We start from the raw sequence: 21652 nt of genomic DNA, 5'->3' as shown, positions 1-21652 counted from the left end.
GTGAAAGGCGAGGAGGAGAATCGCTGATGACAGGCCACTTGTCAGTTCAATATTTACCGCTATGGTACTCTAACAAGTTAAAAGCAATAATAATGACTTCGCGGTGCTAAACTTCTGCTTCCTTTGCTTGACACAAAGTGGGCCTGTAAAGTCTACCCTTACAACTTCAAACTCGAGACATTCTTATTCCGTTTATGAGTAAAGGCGCATATTCACTGCTGCAGAATTAGCACTGGATCTTTGCACAAAGAACATGATTTGATGAAATTTCTGGATTTTCGTCTTGCTTGAATCACCCACAATTGTTGTCACACTGGTATCATTGTGCTTGACATATTACCATGTTAAACACGGCAGTGTGCGTTTGTCCCAATTAATCGAGTAAACTTATGTTTATATGGCAGAATAACTGAATGCTTCTTTCCGTAAGTGCCACCGAACTAATCAGCTATTAAGAAAATGCGAAGTTCTTCTATTGAACTAATGATTGGATGTAAATCTCTCAAAACAGCATCCTTCTTTGCCGCTTCTCTACATGCAAACTGGCAAATATAATTTTTGAGCCCCTCTTTCTGCACTTGAAGGATCCATAATTATTCAGCATTGCTCATTTTAGTTGCCAAAATTTTAATTTGAGTGGTTCTTAACCGATGTCGGCACTTTTAAGTAAGCGTAAAATTATTTCCGTGATGCATAGTGATTTTATAGGTCACTGAATCTCGTTACATGAATGACCATGTCCCCTTTCTTTTTGGCCTAAATGAGAACATTAAACACATTAGGCTTAGTTTCTAGGTCAACATTTCGATTTTCCTCGAAGATCATGATGAGTTCTGTACGCCATTCTGAACTTGTTCTTGGGAACCATTCCGTACCGCTCCACCCAACGTAACCTTTCAAAAGACCTTTGCAAACAAGCCAAGCGTTATAAGGTCTGCGAATTTCCCTTTTCCTGGACAGTAACGCCATTCTTCCGGGACTATGGCAGTTGAAATTTCTTTGACTCTATTTTCAGTAAATTGATTCAGCTTATCGACACTTTCTCGGATACACTTGAGCCCAACAGTAGAGTCTATTCACATCGTACAAGAAAACTGTCGGGAATCTCACGCACATCGGATGTACTTCAGCAGCCTTGCTCCGATAACTGTGCCCATTAACTCCAACTTTGGCAATGTGACTGATTTAATCGGTGCAGCTCTACCTTTTACCGATGTGAGCGTAGGGGTACACTTGCCTCTCAGGTTGATTGCCCTCAAATAAGCAAATGCACCATATCCTTTCTAGCATATGGTGTGGCGGCAGTCGCATCCCTACTGAAACGTTCCGTATGAAATCTTACGGAAAACATATGGACTCCGTATGATTTCATTATGAGCTACACGGAAAAGATATGGATTTTCATGGAAGCATACGGATGTTGAATGGCATATACGGAAAACTTTTAAGAAATATATGAAAGGATACGGAAATTATATTGTCACTTGGTTTGCTTGGGTGATATCGAAGAGTGAAAGAGGACAAAGACGATCTCTCTGAGCTGCTGCGTGGCTAGTTGACTCAACGAGCCCATTGTATCAAGTTTGTCGTGAGTAACGTGACAAGACTGGTGGAGTTGCTGGGTACAACGTGTCACGATCCACCCGATACCCAAGACCCCGCCCAGCTGCCGGAACACAAGCCCTGCACCCGTGGACACTCCTGTTCATAGAGTAAGGCGCTGACAAAGAGGCCTACGGCCTTAGACACCAACCACTGACGCAGCGACTATGACTTCGACGCAAGATCCTGTGCAAGCTCCGACACCTTACACGCTGATCTACTGCACCGTCCAGAACCCGCTCATTCCTAGCCCATTTCACGGAGAGCAGCATGAAGATGTTGACGACTGGCTGAGTGAGTTCGAACGTGTCGCAGCGATCAATTACTGGGATGATGCCACGAAGCTCCGGAACGTGTACACTTGCCTAAAAGACTGTGCCAAGACGTGGTTTTTGAACAAGGATGATGTTCTGACATCTTGGCGCGAGTTCCAGCGCCGCCTCCTGGAGACCTACAGGAGTCCCGGCCGCTGCGAACGGGTGGAGCGTGCACTACAATCACGCATCCAGATGCCCAACGACATCATCTCGATGTACGTCGAGGACATGACACGGCTTTTCAAGCGAGCGGATCCTGCTATGGCGGAAGAAAAAAAGTTGCGCCACCTCATGCGTGGTGTGAAGGAACAACTTTTTGCTGGTTTGGTGCGTAGTCTCCCCAAAAGTGTTCCTGAGTTCCTTACTGAAGCGGCAAAAATGGAGCGAGTACAGCACCAACGGTCTGCCCTGTTTGACCATCAAGTGATTGCTGCCTCAACTCCCAAATTTTCGCCACACCTGAGAGCAAGAGCTCCGAATAGATTCGCGAGGTCATCCTCTCTGTAGTCCGGGAAGAAATGGAAATGATGTACAGGACAAGGCAAATCGACGTCGGTTCTATCACCAGTGTCATCCGTGACTAGGGCCAGCAGGTGCTGCACGCCCATCGTTTTCCGCCGATGTCGGTTGATACAGAAACAGCTCCTGTGTCTACTGAGAGTCGCCGTCGTACGCACGCGGAAGCTTTGCGATCTGCCACGCTTTTTTCTGGTCAAGGAGTCCCGACCCAGCCAGTGCCGCACGTCCCGATCCAGCCAGTGCCGCACGTCCCGATCCAGACAGGACCGCACGTCCCGATCCAGACAATGGCATACGTCCCGATCCAGACAATGATGCCGTTAGTCGCGATTCAGTCAGCGCACGCTGATTTGGACATCGATATTCGTCGTGCACCGACGCACAAGTCTGATCTCTGGCGTACGCCGGACAGACGACCCCTCTGCTATCATTGCGGTGAAGCTGGTCACATTTACCGCGAATGCCCATACTGGCAACTTGGACTGCGCGGATTTTCCGTCAATTCCCCTCGTCCCCGCGTTGGCCAAAGGCCAAGGGATATCGAAGTGTATCTCGCGCAACAGCGTGCACCCTTTACACGACGGCAATCGCGGTCGCCATCTCCGAGAAGAATCGCAGCCACTGGACCACGTTTCTGGGGGACGGCACGGGAACGCTCCCCGAGCCTTTGTCGGGGAAACAGAAGGCAGCGGTTTTCGGGGGCAAGGTCGCTGGGACTCAAAGTGCGGAAGACCTCGCATCGACGCTTGCACGCAACGCTGAAGGCATTTCGTCAGAAAATAATCGCAGTACCGAAGAAACGCCGACATCCACATCTGAACCTAGTGACTGCGTGTCACTCGACATACCTCTGCTGATTGACGGTCTTGAGGTCAGTGCACAGGTGCAGACTATTCGATAAGCAGCGTTAGGCTAGCGAATGATCTCAGCAAAGTGATCACGCCGTGGAATGGAACGCGAATTCGAACAGCTGGAGGACACGTTGTGACACCTCTGGGTCGCTGTACCGCAAGAGTGAAAATTCGTGCGCCAACGTTTGTGCTCAGCTGCCTCGTTCTTCGCGACTGTTCGCGTCCGCTGATTATCGACATGGACTTCCTTCAGGAATACGGTGCCATCATAAATCTCCGTGAGCTCATCGTGACCTTCTCGACTCAAGGCGCAACCGATTGAGACGCTGATAACTGCCGTAGACCTGCGCTGCGTGTTGCTATCGACAGTGTGACACTGCTACCTCGAGCAAGTGTTCCCATCGAAGTCACTTGTGAAGACCCCCAAGATCGTGACGTGGTGGCTGAAAGCAACCTATCACTTCTGCTGCTCCAAGGTGTATGCGCCTCCCGAAGTGTTGTGCGCGTCTGTGACGGACAGTCAACGATAATAGTTACGAACTTGATTTACGAGCACCGGCATCTTTTCCACGGAACCACCCCAGCTTATGGAGACCCTGTTGCCGACGTCACGGAATGCTTCGCGTCCGAGGAAATGGATGAGGATGAGGAATTTCTAGACCGCATTCACAATAATTCGACGCTGTCAGACGAGAGAAAGGCTTCATGACCTTTTAGGGGGTTTCGATCTTGCTTCGCCTCTTCTTCTAAAGTCCATCAAACACACCTCACGAAGCATCGAATTATTACCGACGATGACGTCCGCCCCATCTGGCAGCAGCCTTATCGCGTTTCTGCCAAAGAACACGAGGCTATTCAGACAGAAGTAAAAGAGATGCTCGATGACGGGATTATTCAACAATCCAGCAGCGCTTGGTCCTCGCCAGTCGTTCTAGTGAAGAAAAAAGGCGGAACGCTGCGATTCTGTATTGACTACAGGAAGCTTAATAGCGTCACAAAAAAAGACGTCTACCCGCTTCCACGGGTCGACGACTCCCTCGACAGGTTACGACGCGCGGAATATTTTTTGTCCATAGACCTAAAGAGTGGCTATTGGCAAATTGAAATGGATGAACGAGATCGAGAAAAAACTGTGTTTGTGACTCCAGATGGACTTTACGAATTCCTAGTTCTTCCCTTCGGCTTCTGTTCTGCCCCAGCCACTTTTCAGAGGATGATGGACACAGTTCTCGCTGGCTTGAAGTGGCAAAGCTGCCTTGTCTACCTCGATGATGTGGTCATCTTTTCCGAGAGCTTCGAAGAACATCTGAAGCGTCTGAGAAAGGTTCTGACAGCCATTCGCACAGCTGAACTCACGCTGAAACCTCAAAATTGCCATTTCGGTTATGAAGAGCTGAAATTTCTGGGACATGTCATTATTGCGGATAGAGTGCGACCTGATCCAGACAAAACTGCTGCTGTCGCCACCTTCCCTGTTCCATCAGATAAAAGAGGAGTACATTGTTTCCACGGCTTGTGCGCGTATTATCGCCGATTTATCGCCAACTTCTCGAAGATAGCTCAACCTCTTGCGCGACTCACCCGAGATGACGTGCCTATTTACTTGGGACGCAGAACCGAGTTACGACAGAGAATGCAAACAGCCGCTCTTCTTGCCCATTTTGTTGAGGACGCTGCTACGGAAATTCATACAGATGCCAGCAACGTCGGACTTGGCGCTGCCCTTGTACAATGACACGGTGGTGTTGATCATGTGATAGCTTACGCCAGTCATATTCTTTCTCGAGCCGAGACCAACTATTCTTCGTCAGAAAAGAATGCCTCGCAGTCGTGTGGGCGACGACCAAATTTCGGCCTTACCTCTACGGTCGTCCCTTCAGAGTGGTGACTGACCACCACTCGCTCTGCTGGCTGCCAAATCTCAGAGATCCATTCGGCGGTCTCGCACGTTGGAGTTTCCGTTTGCAGGCGTTCGATATTACAGTTGTGGACAGGTCAGGGCGCAAACACGAAGACGCCGACGTGCTTTCTCGAGCGCCTGTGGGAAACGCTGTCAGAGGCTCCGAAGATGAAGAAGCCTTTCTTGGAGCAGTTAGTGATTCTGAATTTATGTCAAAGCAGTGGGCAGACGACGAATTACGCCCAGTCATTGATTCCCTGGAAGGCCGCAACTCTCAGGTCCCTCAACATGTTGCTCGCGAACTATCCTCTTTTTGTCTGAAAAGGGGCATGCTTTACAAGAAAAACACCCATGGTAGCGACAAAGCCTTCCTACTCGTTGTTCCTACCGACGTGCGTGATGAGATCCTCCTTGCATGCCACGACGAGCCCACGTCAGGACATTTGAGCTATTCGCGAACTCTCGCCAGAGTACGCCAACAGTATTATTGGCCGCGACTATCAACCAGTGTACATCGATATGTGAAACGCTGCCGTGAGTGCCAGCGCCACAAAACTCTGCCTATGAGAACCGTGGCTCTGCTCAAGCCGATTGCACCACCACGGACACCATTTGACCTCGTGAAATGGACCTTCTCGTGCCCTTCCTTTGTCATCCTCTGGGAACAAATGAATTATAGTTGCGACAGATTATCTTACTCGTTATGCTGAAACAAAAGCATTACCCCGTGGCACGGCCTCTGAAGTCGCGCAGTTCTTCGTGCACCAAATCGTCCCACGACATCGTGCCCCGTCATGCGTTATTACCGACAGAGGGACGTCATTTACAGCACGATTGATGGACGACATCTTTAAACTGAGCAGCACAAGTAATCGAAAAACAACAGTTTATCACCCGCAATCCAATGGACTGACAGAGAGGCTTAACAAGACCATAGTGGACATACTGCCAATGTACGTGGACGTACAACACAAAACCTGGGACGAGATTTTTCCACACATCCCGTTTGCTTACAATACGGCAACGCAAGAAACAACGCGATTTCCACCTTTCCGATTTGTTTATGGACGCAACGAGCGAACCATGCTCGATGCTATGCTTCCGTGCGACCAAAGCAATGAACTTTCTCAAGACGCTGAGCAATACACTCAGTATGCCGAAGAAGCTCGTCAGCTGGCTCGCATAAACACCAGTCACCAACAAGATGCAGATGCACGACGTTACAACCTCCGCCATCGAAATGTCACCTACCACCCTGGGGATCGAGTGTGGGTGTGGATCCCTGTCCGGCGACCAGGCTTATCCTAAAAACTCCTAAGCCGTTATTTTGGACCACACAAGGTTCTTAGACGAGTCACAGATGTTACCTACGAGGTATTTCCGGACGGCGCAGCGTCTTCTCGTCGAAAGCTTCGGCCCGAAACCGTGCATGTCGTTCGGCTGAAGCCCTACTTCACACAGTAGCCCTTATGGTTTCACGTGCTACCACATGCCGTGACTTGGCGTTGCTGCTGCTGTTAGTGTTCTCCTGTGTTTTTATACCTTTTCTTTTTGCGCTTGGCGCAAGCGTTGACGAAACTTCCTCATTTGCGCTGCGAGTACTGGCACTCTCCCTCTTTTGGTTCTCTATATCTGCGTGTGTATACCTTCATTTTCTTTCTATTTACGAGCATCGAGTCGATGCTTTTAAAGGGGGGGGGGGACTATTGCCACATGGTTTCTTCGGGTGAGATCGAAGAGTGAAAGAGGACAAAGACGATCTCTCTGAGCAGCTGCTTGGCTAGTCGACTCAACGAGCCCATTGTATCAAGTTTGTCGTGAGTAACGTGACAATGTGGAACATACGGAAACTTTCTTATGGAAGATAAGGAAAGATACGGAAGTCATGTCGTATATACAGAAAATTACTTACGGAAAATATGGAAAGGTGTGGAAATCTGAAAAGCTTTACGGAGTATACAGAAAATTCGTTAAGGAAGTTATACGGAGCATACGGAAAATTTCCTACGGAAATATTGAAAAATAAGGAGTGCGAGCAGACTAATAAAACTGAGGATGTTAATGTCACTAGATTCAAATGGCAGTCTGAGCTACGAATACCATTCGATCCATGGTGGTGCCACACCACGGCCAGAAAAAGTAATGTCATTGTGAGTATACGTGATGTCAATGTCGACAATTCAGAAAGAAATGGCCGCAAAACTGAAGAAGGAAAATTTGGAGTGATAAAAAAATTGTACATATACAGAAATAATTAGTCCCCTGCCGAAATGACGAGCACATAAACGAAAAACACACGTCGACAGGACGAGCGCTCACTTGCAACGTTTATTCCTTGAGTTATTCCTCTTAAAACATGCTGATTTGCTAAATAAAATACGCATAGAAATATTATATCGCAGAATAAATGGTCACCATGAGCCAAGACGACCCGCTTAACCAGTATACACACAGCCGATAAAATAACCACAAGCAACACGGCGTGCGCGGCGTGACAAAGAAAAAACTAAATGGCAAAGTGAACGTCTCAGGTCTATTCAGGTTTTCTAGAACGCGAAGTAACAGATGAACACCTGGTATCGTGTGGTGCGACCGCACACATGTCGAGCTCCTTGGTTATTAGCTTTCATGCAAGCTATCAAGAGAGCAAATTTAAAATTCAGATGCACGAAGCAATATTGCCTTTCTGCTTTACTTTGCGATAGGCAGTGAATCCTCATGCACATGAATAATGCTTCTGTGAAGTACACAGAAAAGTTAAATGGAACAGAAAAAAAAGAGAGGAAGAAGACAGAAGAAAGGCAGGTAGCTCAACCAGGTTGATGATTTGCTGCCCTACAGCCTAGGTAGGGGTAGAGGGAGGGGTCAGAAAATTAATTATGAGAGCACAACTGATATGTACGGACACATAATGGTGCTTATCATTGATGCACGGATGGTCGTGTATACAGCTGTGTCGTTTTGAGATTTTCAAAAGCATTATTTTAGCCCACCGTGCAGATTATGCTTCAATTGTAGTTCTACATAAGACACAATTTATGGGCCAGCTTTAATGAATAAGAAGATTGTAGATGAAACGAATGCTTTAAAATATATCATGGCTGCGTGGACGCATACAAGCAATGTAAAGCGCAATAAAATGAGGACGCATGAGCTTCTCTTAACGCTTCATTTCCACATTGATGCTTCAACTGTGCTGCAAAAAAATTTAACCAATGTCTGTGTGTGCAACATTGTCCATTTTAAACTACCTATATATATACCTAGAATCCCTACTGCGAGTTAAGCTACGTAGTGCGCCATAAGTCTTCATTTTATTAAGGACAATTTTTCAAACAGAGAACATTGTTCATTTTTTGGCTCTTGACTTCGTGCCCGCAATTCTTGGTTTGGCTCGATCACAATTGTGCAGCCCTTATTTTGGAGGAATCAAAAATTGTCAACCAAAATATATTTTAGAACTGCTTCTCGGTGATATTGCCTTCCCTCAACTGCCACAGCTTGAGATGAGTCATAGCAAGTCTCGCGCGTACCTAGGGCCTACCCTTAAAGAAGGAGCTGGTCCGGGTGTGAAATGTTCAGTTTTTTTTTTCAAATAAATTTTTGTTGAGTTTTTTCACTTCTCAAGTCCCTTTACAATCAATCAGACCCAATGTTCCCCTTAGTCCTTAATTTTGTTATATTATGAAATAAATAAGAAAATGTAGTAATGAAAATGAAAATACTAATAACTGTTGTGCAAAAAACACAGTCCCGCAGACGTACTTGAACGCAATATTGCTTTTATTTCGTTTTAGTACCTAACGCATTAGAAAAGATAGCAGTACATAAAAAAATAAAAAAACAAAAGAAATTGACACTCAAAGAGATTCGAACCTGCGCCACTAAGTCGTGCTCACGTGTGTGAACTTGGCGCGTTAGCTTGCTAAGCTATGCGCGCCTTGGGGTACGTGTGTACTTCAGATATATATACAAATTTGCTGTTTACACACTATGTGTTGGCAGATTTATGTACGATATGCGATCGTATCTATTGTGTGCATATGTTTTGTGATTGTATTTACGTCACATGCTTTTCGCATGTCTTTCAAATTTAGATTGCCGCCCCCTCGCGGATGAAAACAAGTAGTTTTACGCCTACACACAAGCTTGAGCAGTTGAAGGTTTTTGTCCCGGGGCTCTCTTGCGATTAGTCGGCCCCCACAGGAAATGAGAGTGATACGCTATTAATCGCTGCATCTAGCTGTGTTCCACTTAGTAGCTCTCTCGCTCGATGACAAATCGAGCGCGGGGCGCGGCGCTAATGCGCATGACCATGCCTCGCGTAGCGGTGACATCAGCTGATTGCGCCGGCCGGCTTGCTTCGATTTGCTTCAAAGCGAAGAAATGTCATACTTTGAAAGATCGCGTACTGCAATATGTCAAAATGATACTGCTTTGTAGCCATCTTATGATTCATTGAGATTTGATAACTCTGATACGACTACTATAGAGCGTTGCGTCGGCGACATGCAACGAACGTAAAACCGCACTATGTTCGTCATAGAAGCAGTAGGAGGGTGTTGTCTGCTAGAACAAAGAAACAAAACAAAACAAAGACCTGCGAAAATATTCATAATTTGTAACTTGTTTCTTGAATAACCGTTTATTACTTTTAAAGTTATTTTACCAAATAACATACATTTTTTTGTTTATTGCAACAACAGATGTTTTTTTTGTGTTCCTCACACAGATATTAAAGTCAAATTCAGCCACAGCTAAAGCCACAAGTTGCTTGTCTTCTTTGTTTCTGTGGGCATGCCGTTTTGGTGCGTCTTTTATGTGTTCGCGCTCCTTCGCACAAGAGCACCAAATATCAAACTTACGCAAGGAAGCGCCGTTCCTCGTTCGTGCATTGTGCAAAGATTGCGCGCTATTCCCGCGGTTTTTTGAGTGCGGATCAAGTGTGAATCGTCCAAGAAATTGGCGGGTTGTGCGGGCGCTCGAAGGACTCCGAGGTGACGGCTGACGCCTGTGGTTGTTTCCCTCAGGACACTGTGAAAGAAACTAAAGGTAAGGAAGGCGTTTTCATATGTAGGCCAAGTATGCCACTCAGTGCAAGTGTGTGTTGCCGCATTCAAACGAAGCGTCGTGAAACGGCAGCCTTACGCGCCTTTGCGAGTGCGGTTACTGATTTGCTTTGAGAATGCTAACGCCAGCAGAGCCATTGCTCATCGGCGCGGCCTTACTGGAGCTAATTCGAGACAACTGCGGCAACATGCATGTGTATGGTGATTGATTTTTTTATGTGCATTGTAGTAACTAGGACGCACGCGGCGCTTGCTACGTTGTTGAATAAACGAAGCCTGCAGTGCCATTTGATGCAAAGCAGCATTTTGTTAACGTTCGCGGACAAAATAATTTTTAACTTGGCTCGATTCACCTAACCAACCGCCTAAGTGGGTTGATAAGCATACGTTTGCGGTAGAGCGTTATTATGCCCCTAAACAGTGGCGTGTGGTTGTTAAAAGATGTAATGTATGTGCCTAGTGTAGAGAGAGAGAGAGGTTTTCGTGCAATCTGTATGTGTACCTGCAAGACACCTTTGCTTGTAACTAATAATGTACCGGCCAGCACCTACAATGTATGCCTGACTTTGAAGAAAACTTTCATGCACAATGTGAGATTTTGTAATCTGCCACAGTTACTCTTTATAAAATAATACACTGCCAGCATGTTCAAAATATGCTACGCTGCTGTGTGGCAGGGGTGCAGTTATCACGCTGTTGTGTAGTTGTTGATGCAAGCAATAATAGTTTTGATGCATTATTATTTCTCATCTAGCTCATCAGGTGTTTGGCTGTTTCAGCACAAACAAGGCAAAGAGAGAAAAAAGATGGGTAGTGACAGGACCAGTGCCAACTTTTGTTTGCAGTAGAGTGCCCATGTTGGTGTATTTATTGTGACAGCCTTTCTGTGTTGCTTTTTTGCCCAATTTATGCAACGACACAGTTGTCAGCAATATGAGAGAGAACACTGAAATTAGCTTTTAAAGATCATGGTGACTAAACGCCTAGTAATTCACAGCACAAAGTAAAAACAAAAGACATCAGTATGATCAATGTGGGACGAGTACAGTCTTGCATCAAAAAAGGTAGTGTGCAAAATGTTGCCTAAGTAAGAAACCTCTCTATGTTTGCAAATAGTGTGACGTCACTTCGAGCACCATGCCAGCCATTCCCTCCCTCTGTGCAAGGGCTGGTTTGCAAGGAAGTTGTTGGTGACGTTCCTGATAGACCACTGAGATGTATGCGATTGTAATCCTGCAGCCCAATATATACGTAATCTTTTGTGCAGTTACATCGCTGCATCTGATACCTACAACTTATTTGCATATTTACATTGCTCCCTTAGGACCTAACACACAAACTTGTAGTGTGCGTTGTCACTTCATGAATATTGAGCTGAAAAGGTACTGAGTATATGTGAAACAAATATCTCTGCTTATTACATGAAGACATGTGAGGCCTTCGATAAAACGAGTTATACTTTTATTGGGCTTGCGTACACGTCGGGGCGATTCATACATGCAGCTTCAGCAAATGGTATCTTCAAGCCCGGGGACCATGCATTTATTTCTGCACACAGCGCAAACACCGAAATGTACCCACTCGCAGATGGTCGCGTCAAGTGCATATTTATCTTGACTAAAAAGTCGAATCATGTTTTTGAACGACCGGTCCCTGCCACGAGTGCTAACGTCTTCGCAAACAAGACAAATTGTTTTTGACACTGCACACACCACACACAATATTCTCAGTTGAACCGATATTCTCAATACCTTTCAATGCATACTACATGCCGCAATCAACAATGCACATTTTTGAAGACTATGCCACTGTTTCTCGCACAGGCCACCACGTGTATTCACGTCTTCAAGATAAACAGACAGCGTGGCAAATATTTTACCACACAGTTTACCACACAGCTAGATGTTTGCTGACTCATACTACAGCTAATGTCGACATTGTAGCGTGAAGTGTAAGCTTTAAAAAATTAAAGCTTGCCCCAAACATCGCACGACTGTACCGGGCTGAGCCACCAGCGGGAGTATTTTTCCAGCCACACCTTTTACGTGTGCCAGTGACATCATGCTGTGACGTACCTTGGTAGGGGCACTATCGCTGCATACTTTTTGTGAATGAGGGTCCTGTTAGAGAAGCAGGCATTGTTGATTTCGTAACTTGTTCATTTCCAACTGGACCTTCATTTACACGAGTTGTCTGACTGATATTCAGGCGAACTTTTGTGCAATAAATTATACAGTTGGCAGTCCTTGCTTGCCCCATACTGTCGTTACTGGTGTTTCTCGTTGTTACTTTGCACTTTTCATTACTGCTCACCTACAGAAACTAGCCTAGCTTGCCGCTGTTTGGGACAAGATGCAGCTGGCAAGTGCGATAGTGTTCATAACTCTAAATGCTCAAGCAAAATTGATCGTTTCTTATTCAGTTAGTTGCATTCATATCAGTACATTATGAGTAATCATGGATCCGTGTTCTTTCACCTAATGCTCACAACTTTTATATCAAATTGAATGGTGTTTATAAAGAAACATGAGTTTTAGCTAAACTTCGTGATGTTTTCTTGAACAGCTGACAAAACGCTATTGCATGCTTACTTGCCATGAATTTGATTGTGTTTGAAATACATTGCAATTCTTCACCAAACTGCCAGTACACTTCACATTGGGGGAACATTTATTAACCATGGATTGATTAATTTTTAAGAATGAAAAGAAAGAAGCAGCAGGCCGGGATACTTACTTGATATTGGCAACCGTTTTGCTACCCAGCGCATTATCATGCAATCTTCCTATAGAGTGGTTATGCGTCTTGCATGTGTGTCTGTAAACCAACAACTTTAGGTAGAACTATATTTGTCTTACAAATGGTTGCATGACTGTGGAGGCTGTAGGGCTGCTTAGCCAATATGAATGGTGGAATCCCTGGACTTGTGTTCAACCTTGCTGCAGCAGCTGCTTGGTGTTTTCACGGCATCTTCACAGATGTGTTGGGTGAGTAAAGCAAGCAGCTTTCAACACAGGGTAAAGTATAATTTGGCAGCATCTGCTGTTCGTGCCATACATCCCAAGTATATCAAATATTTATCTTGCACCTTGTGGCCTGTAATTTTCAAAGAGACACTTCCTTTTCCTTTATATTTGAGTCATGATGCTTCGACAGCAATGTATTTGTGTTTGACAGCAAGTGTTTTTGAACAAATAACTGATCTCAATAATGACAAAACACCTTTCATACTTGGTCCTTAGCATAAGCTTGCACATATCTATAGCTGATTCAATTGTTCAGTTTTTGCAGTGATAATAGGCTCGTCGCAAAGGCAATTTCAGATTGGAGTGGTCGGTGACATCTGTTTAGGCTGTGTCATGTTGCTTTGCAACCAGAGTCTTGTGGCCTCATATACAATGAAGCCACATGACGTGCATTCTAAATGAGATTACCAAATCACATTTCACTGCATCTTAGTATGTGCCAAACAAATGCAGATATCATTAGCTTGCCACTATAAAGGGATCCTAAACCAACACAAGGTTGAAATTTAGTCGTGGTGTTGCAGCTGTGTATGACTCTACAATGGATACATAGCCGTGATAATTTGTCTATATGTTGTTGCAATAGTAATGTTACACACATTGTACGATACAAAAGAGGTCCTCGCTTATTTCGCTTTTTTTCGCTATGCTTCTTTCTTGTCTCTTCTTGCCATGTGCTCCTCCTCACTGTACAAGGAGCAAGAGCAGTGGGCATACAAACACGTATTTAAAAAAAATGTTGTAAGGTGAGCACTGAGAAGCTGAACACATCCAAAAGGCTCAAAGAGGTAAAGGTATTGTTTCTAGCTACTTTTTGGGCACTCATAGCTAGTTGTGCTGCTGCAGTTAAAAAATAAGTTAAATGTTAAAAATTAATTGGAGATGGTTTGGCACCCATAATTGCAGTTACATACAAAACTAGGTTTCAATGCGTAAGCAAAATCTGTTTGCTCTAAATCAATCCTAATGATATCTGAAATTCAGGAAATATTCACTGAAAAACTCAGGAAAAGGCTAAGTGGTTGCCCCTTGAACGTGAAGGAGATACTCTTCTTCTAAAAAGTCAATAGACAGTCTAGTAGTTTTGATATCTCATGCACTATAAAATATTCTGGTGTGGTGCTTTTCATGCATGTTATAATGAGAGGGGTCTTTAATAGAACTGTTGTCACTTTGCCCTGCATTGCTGAAATTGTTCACATAGTTATAATACATGAATCACTTTATGCCTTTTGATTTTATGCAAATGGTTTGCTTACCCAGTCGGTTTAACTTGATCTGGATAAAATCATAAATGCTCTAAAATTTTTTTTACTGTACTACAGGTTTATTTTTCAAATAGGCGACCATAGATGTGAACGCAGTTGGTGGCGTGCTTGATTAATGCTTCACTATCACAACTCTAACTACACCTGCTACAGTGCATATTGTGACAAAAGTAATGGGACTTAACAATACTTGCAGCATACACTTTCATGTCTCAAAATGTGTTAGAAAGCCTGGTAAATATGTGTGTACGTTTTTTTCACTCCAACGAAATATTCTGGTCTACTCAAAGCAGCTTCAGCTCTTTTAAGGTCCTCAAATTATTAGGTGCTCAAAAGAAGTATCAATGCCATATCCTTTCTTTGTCAGCTTACTCACCACCCTAATATTGAGAATTACCCGACAACACTACCCAGAAAAATATAGGGATGTTATAAAAAGTAGTGTCAATTCAATTGTCAAAAAACGTTAACCCATTAGTAACTTGTCGCCAAGTTACGTTTTCGTTCACTTTTATTTTCACAATTTTGGTAAAGTTGAATTTAATAACAACCCCTATAGTTTGTTTGGCATCATTGTCGGCTAGTTCTGATTATAATTTGTTCAACAAAGACAACGAACCCTTAAATTTATAGTTCTATCCTTTACTCATGAATCTAAAACATTGAATCTCAGTAATCTTAGTGGTGTGTGACTTGTTTTTTTGATCAGCTGTGCGTATGTTCAAGTACATGCATTTAGGTGGGAGGGCGAACCATTGCCACCTCCTGTGACTAGCAGATTTTCTGAGAACTTACAGACGCATAATGCTGCCAAAGAAGTATAGGGATATCGGAAGTAATCGCAACGTAATTGTAATCGTAATGTAATTGCCAGTAGGCAAAAAAAAGTTGTCCCACACTCGCCATAATGGTAACAGGCAGCGCTGACTGCCTCTTCCATGAATAAATGCACATATATACCGTACGAAATGGAAGGGGGATTGCCGCCATGGTAGCTCAGTTGATAGAGCATCGGACACGTTATTCGAAGTTCGCAGCCTCAATCCCTGTCCAGGGCAGGTTACCTTTTTTTCTTCTACTTTTCTTTCTTCACAATTACAACACTTCTATTCTTCATGCAGATTTTTTGGTGTAAAAAAGGTACCTTATAGTCTGAACAGGCAAACAGAATGTGCCAGTGTACGAGTTAGCTCTTGTAGCGGTTACAAGTAAGATATGTTTTGAAGAATAAATCATTCTGCCCCTTGCCTAAAGAATGGCTACAGGACATGGTACTGGATGCACTTTGTTATTTTTGAATCAAGCTATCTTGAATTCTATTTTTATAAATTACATGGGCTACACATGACGGTATCACACACTTTAATGCCACAAAGAATATGTAGCGAACAGTGTTATAAATGGAAATTGCATAAGGATAAGGTGAAAACTGCACCCCCAACGAGAATGTACAGGGAGCACAGGGTGCATGCGTCATTCCTTCTGCCCGTGCTTTTCAAGTGCGAGCTGTTTTCACCTTGTTCTGATTAACTAACTAGATTGAGATTTGTTGTTATAGTGCATAAGGATGCTCCACGGGAAACTAGGTTTGTCTCAAACTCTGTGTGTGTCTTTCAACCTATATGGTTCCCGCTTCAAGAGTTCATGCAGGCCAGATCGTGTAAAACAGGACACCCGTTTAACATAATTACATGGCTTAAACATAAAGCAGTTAATAGGACCGAATTTAAAATTTTATAGTAGCTGTTTTTTCTGCAATAGAAAGCTTACTGGTGTGAGCCTATGCTGTGAAAGCTAAGAATTTTCGGAGCTTGTTTCTTTCTGTTTGACATGGCTTTCATGAGTACATTTAGTGGTAACACAGAAAGTGTGGAAACATTTTAAGAATTTTTGGGTCTCTGACTGCTATGAAGTGTCACACAACAAAGGCAGCAAACAGTGGGAGGTCAGCATAACAGCTTTATATGTTTGTGCATTGCAGTTTGCTGCAAAAGCATGCATATAACGTGCGTGTGAAATGCACATATTTCGTACTGTTTGCCACGATGGCAGTGCTGCTTTTTGAGGGTTGACTCCTCTGCGTAGGCATCACAGAGTAATGTTGGCACAGGTAATATGGATATATGCTGTAACTTTGACTACTAATCTTTTTGCATGTTAAAGCATCAAATAATTTGCAGTAAACAAACAGGCTGCATGACATACTGATTTTTAGGCTTTTTAAATGCAATCTTAAAAGGAAATGCCACTGAAGTTGCAAAAAGAATGCAGTTCAATTCACGTATTTTCATTTCCACCTCCAATCACACATTCTGGCGACTTGTCAGTCTCTTTAATGAAGAAATCCTAATCAAAACTTTTAGCTGAATGGGTTGGTACTCATGTTTATATTTGTGCATTGCTCATGAGTAGAACGATAGATTTGCGCCCTACCCTTCAGTACTGCCTGAAATTGATCAGGCAATCTTTGCATATATTTAGTATCGTTGGACGATCAGTGTCAGCTTAAGCTATGCCATGAAAGCGGCCCACAGCGTCCAGCTAATGTTGTTTTCGTGTGCAACTGTAGCTGTGGTTGTGCTGAATGACCTTTCTTTATATACACTACATAACAGACTTGATCCTTTAGAGTCAAGTGCATCTTCGGATCGATTGTAAATGTTTGCATATGCGAGGCCTTAAGTTTTATAAGAAATTCCTCAATGTGCCACGAGGAAATGTGTGTTCAGGAAAAATTTGTATATCATTATATACGACTCATAAAGTGTCGTCTGCAACTTTGTGCAGGTTGACCTTGAGCAGAAAACAAGGAGCGCCAGCAGCCCCCAGAAAAGAGCAAGCACCCTCCAAGCTCCCCAAGCTCTCTTCGACAAGAACAGCGAAGTCACTGTGTGGCATTGAAAACCATTGCAAAGAGTGCCTTATCAGTACACTTTGCTGCTCTTTCATTGCAGAAGACGAAGTTGACCACTCCAGAGGAAGTTCACGCTGTGTATTGTGAGTGCTTCAGTGGTTTTGTTTTTGTACAGCCAGCAGTCAAGAAATCATGTGTCAGATTCAGCCGAAATGGCTAGAGGGAGTCGGGAAGGCATGTTTGGACATTTGTCTTGCCAAATAGTGCCGATTTTCGCACTGGTCCTGTTGGAGTTACTGTCACAAATGACAGAAGTTTCGTCACCTCTCTAAATATACAGATGTGTCGGGGAAGATTAGCTGCATTAGTTTTTTCTATAACTGATAGCTGCCAACATTCTACATTGTACAAGAGTTTTATTCCTCACTTATGGGTGTAAAGCCCTCCACAGAAAAAATGCTACACGTCTACTTACAGAAGGCCCCAACGCGCTACTTGTAGTTTTTTTCGGCTTGTATCATAAGCACCTTGTTTGGATGTACATGAACATCTTATAAACATGTACAGCGAAAAATTTGGGTAGCTGATCGTTTTGTCGTTATCATGTTTTTCGCACTATTCTTAAGCATGTTGTGCATTACGTTGTCAATCTGGTTCATGTGCATGAAAAACATTATGCAGTTTCAGGCTACTTCAAGCACCGTATTGTACTATGAAAAGCCTGGAAGCAAGCTATCAATAATTTTTTAACACAGTTGCTTAATATGATGCTTGACACATAACTAAACGTTCGTGCGTATTCATCAATATAAGCTCGTCTTAGTGTTATCCAAAATGAAGATGCGAGTCGACAGATGGAATCATCTTGTGGGGTAATCAGGGTGAACAGTGGAAGTGCCTCAGACAGGCTGGCCGATGTTGCGATAGGAGGAGCATTTTTTTGCAAGTCACCTTGTCGTCCTTGGCGTATTAGTTTAAACAGGGTTAGTGATGACATCATCTTTTGGTGTAGGCGTGTGTGCCTGTTGGAAATGTTTGTCTGAAAAAAACCTATCACGCAGAAGAGTGCAGCTCTTGCTTCGTTTCAAGTTAGGTTGCGATGATACAAAGTGTTCTCCTGTCGGAGGTTGGGGGTAAGGGAAGCAAAAAAACGTGAAAAAAAGAAAAGAGAAAAGAAGAAAGAAAAGGGGGATGCAAAGTAAAGGTAGTGTGCTACTCTGCTCCTACTTTGCATCCCCCGTTTTTTCTTTTTTTTCCTTGTTTTCTTTTTTCACCTTTTTTGTTACATTTGCATTGTCCCATCTAGTGCATGAATCGATGACACATGGCTTCGCTATAGCAAAGGTGCCTATGTGGTGTTGGATTGAACAGTGCATTGTACTTCATTCAGTTAATTACAGGCTGATCAGTTTTGCAATAAGTGCTTCCTGTCTATCACCACACATGATCAAATGAAAAGTTTGCGCTTGGCTCTTAGTATACTGGTATATAGCTTGTGTCTTGGACTACTCAAAATAAATGTTATTTTGCTGCTGTTTATGGTAATGAATTTATCCAACATGAAAATATCTTGCCTTGTGAACTTTGTCAGATCTGTATTTTTTTTTCTTTCCTATGCAGGCATTGTATGTAGGGAAGGCAGTAAAAGAGAGGTGATAGCTTGAGCTTCGGAAGAATGAATGCTGGCAGTGAGGCGATTCCACATCAAACATCCCAGCCATTTTGCCAACCATCCTAAATGTGTTTTGAAAAAAATATTGTGTTCGTTTACTTTATTGAAAACAGCAAAATGCTAAAATATATCGCAGAGAACAAAATATTAGGCCACCTTGGCAGTGGCGTAACTAGGGGGGGGCAAGGGGGTACAAGTGCCCCGGGCGCCACTAGGGAGGGGGCGCCAAGCCGAGTCCTCGGGTTGGCGCCCCCTGGAAAGGTTGTCAATGTTTTTTTCCGTAAAACCGCCTGGAAGGGGGGAGGGGCGAGGTTGTAATGTACGACTGGAAGTGGGGATGGTGGTGAAGGAAAGGGTTGCCGCAATGGCTTTTGCATCGGGAAAAGGATCCTCTATTTTCATTTTGCTGCGCTACCTCCGTGCCTTCCCATGACCCTCGGCTAAGCTTTGTTTTGTGCTCCGCAGCACTGGGTTAGATGAGTTTCAGCGAACCCCACCAGCCTCCCAAACCACTTACTGAAAGCTTCCCTGAAACCAACCACGTACGTAAACAAAATAAAATAAAAAAGTTCGAATGCACCTTTTTTGAGTAAGAACAGAAAACTCCAACGAAATAGCCGATCGTCCAACGACTAATCGTCCACGCAGCGGCGGAAGGAAGGGCGAATATAATCCGTGACCTCGGCACCAAAGGCTAAACAAAGGCGTTTATTCGCAGAGTTCTCTGGAGGAAAGACGGAGAAAGCGTGACACGACGGCGACGTTTGTTGATTCCCTGCATCGCGGGCGCCAGCAAAGCAATAGAAGGGCGGGGGTCAACGTTTCCCACATGCCATCCACCGCCATGGGCAGGTTCATCCTTTGGCCCAAAGAACACGCACCTGCGAAAAAAGCGCAGAGCGTAGTGTACCCGACAGCATGTGCCGACTGCCCCGCTTCGTACGTTGGAGAAACCAAGAACTTCCCTGAAAGAATGCGGCCGCACAAGGATGACCTCCATCAATGGAACAGCGAACGGAGCGAAACGGCAGAACACTCCGACCAGTTTAACCCCCATACCAGACCCGAGGGCGCGGTGTCTAGCTGGTTGCTTTGTTTTGTACTCACCCTGCATTCCTTGGGATGCACAAATAGCGCGAAAGCTTAGGTACGAGAAACTTGGGCCTGGGAAGCGCCCGTGCCGTCAAGATTTTTGCAGTGTGGACTGGAAGAGAACAATGACGGGTAAGGGACTTCCGGAAGTTTGAATAAAAAAAGAAAAATACTATACAAAAACGCGGGCGTAGCTCATCGAAATCAGAACTGGTGGCCCTTGGCCTCCGAAATGGCCCGCCGCGCGCCAGTAGGCAATCGCGGAAGCCTACATTAGCGCTTTTAATGGGGGGGGGGGCTGTAGTAATAATTATTATTAATAATAATATTATTATTATTAATAATAATAATATTATTATTAATAGGAGCTGTAGTAATAATTATTATTAATAATAATATTATTATTATTAATAATAATAATAATAATAATATTATTATTATTATTAATAATAATAATAATAATAATAACAAACATTATCACGGGCATAATGAGGGGCGCGGAAATATATTTGCCCTGGGCGCCGTCCTATCTAGTTACGCCACTGCACCTTGGTGCCTTCTGGACTTTCAAGGATGTCGTCTGGGTGTTGTTTGTAAAACGTAAAAAGTGTTTCAAAAGTGTTAAAAAGTGTTAAAAAGTGTTTTAAAAATACTGCCTATTCTACACCAAATTCGGTCTTGGTAATAAGTAAAGGGGATTGTGTGTAGTGCATGAAGCTCAGTAATATTAGTGCAATTTTTTCGCCACATCAAAAGAAAGGAAGCAGTTCTCTTTATATGGCAACTTATATGATTACACTTTGTTTTAAAGAAGAAATTAATTTTGGAAGTTTCCTAATGACGGCTGTTTTCTGCATTTGATATACGACAACTTCCATTCCGAAGTTCCCCATGACCCTCAATAGGAGACTTCAAAAATAATTTTCCTCATTGAAACAAAAATTGTAATAATAACACTTGCCATATAACAAGAACTGTTTATTTGCTTTCAACTTACAGATTGTAGAGAAGCCGCCGAACTCTGAAATGGGTCGAACTCTCAAGTGCTTTCTAGTGGGTCAGCCCAAAAAGAACGCCGCTCGCGTGGAGAGCCCGTGCTTGGCCGTTACTTTCGCCATTGTGTAGACTCGCTGTGTGCCGGCTAATAAACGCCATAACAAATTGGTGGAGAGTGCTACGATCCCCTTCGATGCCCTTGGAACTACGCTCATGTACCCTGCAATCTACCATGTTCCTCGACGCCTCTCAGCAAACGCCTTCTCCCATGCACCCCCTTGTCCCGGTGTCCCCAGGATCCGCGATCCACCCATCTTCATGGGCGCCGATGGCCCTGACGTGGAGGACTGGCTCGCCATTTACGAGCACGTGAGCGTCCCCAACAAATGGGACGAGGACGGCAAGTTGGCAAACTTGGTGTTCTACCTTGCGGGCGTTGCAAGTTTGTGGTACACCAACCAGGCGTCCGAGTTTGCAACCTGGTCC

The sequence above is a fragment of the Rhipicephalus microplus genome, chromosome 1 (assembly GCF_043290135.1).
Source record: "Rhipicephalus microplus isolate Deutch F79 chromosome 1, USDA_Rmic, whole genome shotgun sequence".
Taxonomy (NCBI): Eukaryota; Metazoa; Arthropoda; class Arachnida; order Ixodida; family Ixodidae; genus Rhipicephalus; species Rhipicephalus microplus.
The sequence above is the reverse complement of the archived record's forward strand: the minus strand, read 5'-3'. Positions refer to the sequence as shown.